We start from the raw sequence: 5,156 nt of genomic DNA on the forward strand, positions 1-5,156 counted from the left end.
ACAAGTTCCCTTTAAATAGGGCCCAAATACACAACTTGCATAAACCCCCCTTACACAGAAATAAATCCTAATGAACCCACAAATAACACAAATAAGCCCTAAAATGCAACTAAGCCCAGAAATAAAATAAACCACAAATAAACCCTAGAATGCAAATAAGCCCAAAAATAAAATAATAAAATAAATATGCAAATAAACGAGTCTGGCTCAATCCGGGGGCTCAGGATCATCTGGATGAAGGGCTTTGATGTCCCCATCAACTCCTCCCGGGTGGGAAAAACTCGACCCCGTCGAGTACAGGTCTGGCCGGCTGTCGTACTGCTCCAGAAGATCGGGGTCAATGCGCTGCAACTGTGCTTTGGAAATCCACGTCACATCAGACTTTGGTCGACCTTTCCACCGAACAAGGTAACGTTGGTAACCACCGTTCCTGCTTGAAATAACCTGCTCATCCAATATATGTTCTATTTGTTCTCTGCGTGCATGAAATTTGGGAGGTGGTGGCTCAACAGCAGGTAATAGGGCAGGGTATCCAACATAGGCAGGTATATCAATAAAGGGGTCAGAAGGCAGGAATATTATCTTGTTGTATGGGACTAAATCTTCAATATTAAATGTTGCACTAATCCCATAGTCATCAGGAAGATCCACAACATATGCATTCGAACTGATTTTCTTTAAGATGTTGAACGGTTCTGCACTACAAGTTTGCAATTTCTTAAACGTATCTGAAGAAAATCGTTCAAGCCTAATTCTTATCATGACGTAATCTTTTTCACTTAACTCTTTATAACGTCCGTGTAAATCAGCAAGGAATTTATATTTTAAATTATTAAAGTGACTACAGTTGCTGATTTCTCGATGCAATGAATGTGGATGTGATACAATTGATTGTGCAGACTCAAAGACTCTATACTGATGAGACATGAAAAATAGGTCTATGGGTTGCCTAAGTTTGTAATCATGCACTACTTCGAATGGACTCAAACCTATGGACTTGTTAACCGAACTATTACATGCAAACTCAACTGTCGGTAACATTAAATTCCAGGTCCTAGCATATGCATTCGGTCTGAGCCTATGATGTAGAAGGTTGGGCAGAGATGCTCCGGAAACTAGATCGATTGCGCGTTGGATATCATGCATTGGAGAAAGTGCATCCGGAAGATCATCAGGGAGTGCATCAGGAAACTCCTCTAGAAGGGAAACTACTACCGGGGAATGTTCAAGGTTGGACTCCGCATGGGTAACTTTAGCTACAAGTGCCAATTCAGATGATTGGCTCTCAATATCTGTCACTACCTCTTCCACAGTCGTGATGTGAAGTGGCTTGGTTGTACTTAGATCACTAGTCTCCCCTTGGGAATCATTTTGGACAAAGTCTAACTCTGTAGGTTCGTCTTCAAAGTCTTCTTCATAGTCTTCTATATTTGGTTCATAGACTTCTTCGACATATTCGGCCTCTTGGTTCCTAACTTCTGGTTCAGTAATCGGGTAGGTCTTAGTGGAACATTGGGGCGCTATATAGCCGAATTGTTGACACCTAGAGTATTGGGTTTGGTGCCTAGGAGAGTGGGGAAGGATTACAGGTGGTGCGACCAAACCGATTTTAGGTTGGGCTGTAACAGAGGTTGGCGATTTAGGGGTCCTAGAATGTTGCACGAGCTCACGGATCTCTTGTCTGAATTCTTTGTATCCAGCCCGTATGGCAACGATCTGTTCTAAGACAGACCTCAAAATGTCGGAATCCATGGTAGCTACAGGGGTTTTAGGTTGATTGAAATAGTAATCCATATCACTACAGGTTGGCATGCAATGATGACACTGGGTGAAGATGTGACATGCAGTGTCACTAATGAAACCCTAATAAATATGAAGCAAGATCAAATTTGATGCAGGACAACCTACTAATGCAATCTATTATGATTTCAGAAATCAGCAAGTCTTCACAATAATAACTTAAAATTTAAATGTTGCTGATTTTTTACTTCGGTTATTCAGAATTAAGGATTAAGATTATTCAATTTAAGAAATTAGATTGCAATCAAGTAGTACAGTTGTTCTGATCCTAAAGTAATCTGATCGAAGAATGCCGAGAAATGTCCAGATGCTAGGGTGTGCTAATTTAATATCTAGATTTTCAAAGGCGAATAGGATGGGTTTGAAAGTAGGGGCTAAATTTTGACAACAAAAGTAAGTTTTCAGAACGTGGCTATCATGCAAGAGAACTAGAACATAATTAAATGAACAAGCTCAAGAAAAAGTGGAAACCTATCACCTGTGGCGGATGCAGTCAACCGGAAGCGTCCGTTGTGGAGTCTCGAACACGAAGTTGGCGCCGGGCAGAGCTAGCTGGAACTGTGGATCCGGATCTGCAGCCAAAAGGGTTCTTGGGCTCCTGGAATGGACTGACGAAGGTGCTGGATCAGGCCTGAGATAGGGCCTGTGGCCGCTTGGGCCTGGGCCGCGCTCAAGGAGTAAAATGGGCTTTGGCCCGCAGCGGAGAGAAGTGTTGGCGGCCTATGGAGTGTGATCGGGCCTGAAGAACCTGCAGAAAACAATGGGCTGGGCGCGTGGGCGTGGGTCGGATGAAGCCCACAGTGGAATGGGAGACTTCAGAGGAGGGTTTGGTTTTTTTTTTTTTTTTTTTTTCCTTTGGTGGGTGGGTGAACGAAGATGATGAAGGGAGGGTGGTACACGGCGGAGGGAAGGGCGGGCTGCCGGCGAAGAAACGTCGGAGCACAGCGGAGACAGGGGAGGAGAGGTGGTGGGGCGCTCGGGTGGCGCGGGGTGCGGCGGAAGGGAGATGGGGGGCGGACTACCGGCGAAGAGACGTCGGAGCTCGGGTGGCGGGACGATGGCGGCCACAGAAGGAGGTGAAGCGGCACCGCGGGGAGACGAAGGGGCACCGCGGACTCGGCGACGGCGTAGCAGCGCAGGCGGCACGGCGGACACTATCAATTCGGAAACGGGGAAGAAGATGGTGGCGGCTTGGCTGCGACGGCTTCGACAAGGGCAGCGACGGCTAGGCGACGACGACGGCAGCGGCGGCGGGCGCCAGCAGCAGCGGCGGCGCAGCGACAGATCGTGGTGACGGCGGCGAAGACGGTGACGATGGCGGCGGCGGAAACCCTTTGGATTTCCTCTTGGCAGGACAGAGGTAAGTTTTTTTTTTTTTTTTTTTTTACTTTTTTTTTAACTCGGATCCGTTAGGATCCGGGTTATCGGGTTTGACCCGACCCTATACCCGTTATGGGTTTGTCACGTGAAATCACGTGTTTTTTTTTTTTTTCCTCCGGAACGGATCCGGGCTAGTGGGGCGGGCTAACGGGTCTGAGACTTACCCGTGGCCCTAACCTTCTTCAACCTCCCGATGGATTCGGGAGGGCGTCGATCTTCACGGCGGCGGCTGCGGGCCAAGGCAGGGATCACGACGGCGGCTCCGCGACCTGCGGCGGCGGCGAGATCACAGCCACAACTTCGTGGCCTGCGGCGAAGGTCTGCGGCAGTCCCCTCTATGGACCCGACGCCGTCGGTTGGTGGCAGACGCGAAGCACTCGGGGCGTCGGCGCTCTCGTGGGGACGCGACGATCTCCGGTGGCGAGTCGGTGGCGCTGCGAGGTGGAACGGCAGTTGGCGCAGACACGGTGATGGACAGAAGGGGAAATCTCTGGCGGGGCCCTTCCTTTGTTCTTTGTGACAACCCAGAGGGAGGATGGGGACCTGACCTCACTTCGAGGTGGTGACCGCAGGTGGCCTGCGGCGGCGAGCGGGAGTGATGGTGGTCGCGGGTGTGTCGGGCGGTGGAGGATCTCGCTGCAGGGGTTTCTTTTTTTTTTTTTTTTCTCTGGTGAAAACCGACAGAGGGGAGGGGGGGAGGGGTAGGGGCTGGTGAACACCGAGAGAGAAAGGAAGAGAGGAAACACTGGACCGTGGCTTTGGCAGCAGGGGCAAAATCAGCCTTGCTCTGATACCAAGTTGATGCCGGACCAATTTTAAAATGAAAGCAGGAGAAGAGGAGAGGAGAAGGAGGAAGAAGAAGAGGAGAAGGAGAAGGAAGGAGAAGAGAAGAAGAGGGAAACGTGGGGAAAGAAATTCTTTAATTCTGCATTAAAACCCTAATCAGCTTACAAGTTCCCTTTAAATAGGGCCCAAATACACAACTTGCATAAACCCCCCTTACACAGAAATAAATCCTAATGAACCCACAAATAACACAAATAAGCCCTAAAATGCAACTAAGCCCAGAAATAAAATAAACCACAAATAAACCCTAGAATGCAAATAAGTCCAAAAATAAAATAATAAAATAAATATGCAAATAAACGAGTCTGGCTCAATCCGGGGGCTCAGGATCATCTGGATGAAGGGCTTTGATGTCCCCATCATTATCTTATCTATATTCTAATATTATATTTGTAATCATGTTTTTATATAGCATTCATAAACTTTTAAAAAAATAAATGACCATCTTAATATACTATTGATTTAATTTATTTTCTATTCAATGATATACTCGATTTTATAGTCACGAAGTTTAACTAACTTATATTCAAATTTTCAATATCGTATTTGTCTTAAATAAATATGTATATGAATTTTGCATCCGATGCATCCACATCCATATTCCACCTGATGGATGGATGTGGATAACTAATATCTCTATATTCAATCCATTCCTCTCAGGCCCAGTGGCATAGCCATAAAAAACAAATCACTGAAACCTTTCATCCAAATCCGTTTATTTCATGTGGACTGGTGGCTGTCGATTAGAATTAGCACCCTTAATCTATATGACACTGAGAATGTGATTACTCTGAATTTATTAAGAAAGCACCTGTTAAATAATAATAAAACAATGGAACTAGAACCTGTCAACGTGTCAGCTTTCTTTGAAAAACAGAGATGGGGTCACAAATGTGTTTAGAAGTTTGAACAACGTCCATATCATAATCTTTAACCAAGACCAACCGAGATGACGACCAAATAGGATCAGGCCGAGTCACCAATTACAATCCATATGCAGCTGCATGAGATATGGTGATTAATGCATTTGCAAGATCCTTGAGGAGTCTTTTTTGAAGACGCTCTCTCTCTCTCTCTCTCTCTGCTACAAGGCCACCCAACGCAAACAAGACATCAGACATTGGAAGCTA

This window comes from Phoenix dactylifera, chromosome 3, assembly GCF_009389715.1.
Source record: "Phoenix dactylifera cultivar Barhee BC4 chromosome 3, palm_55x_up_171113_PBpolish2nd_filt_p, whole genome shotgun sequence".
NCBI lineage: Eukaryota > Viridiplantae > Streptophyta > Magnoliopsida > Arecales > Arecaceae > Phoenix > Phoenix dactylifera.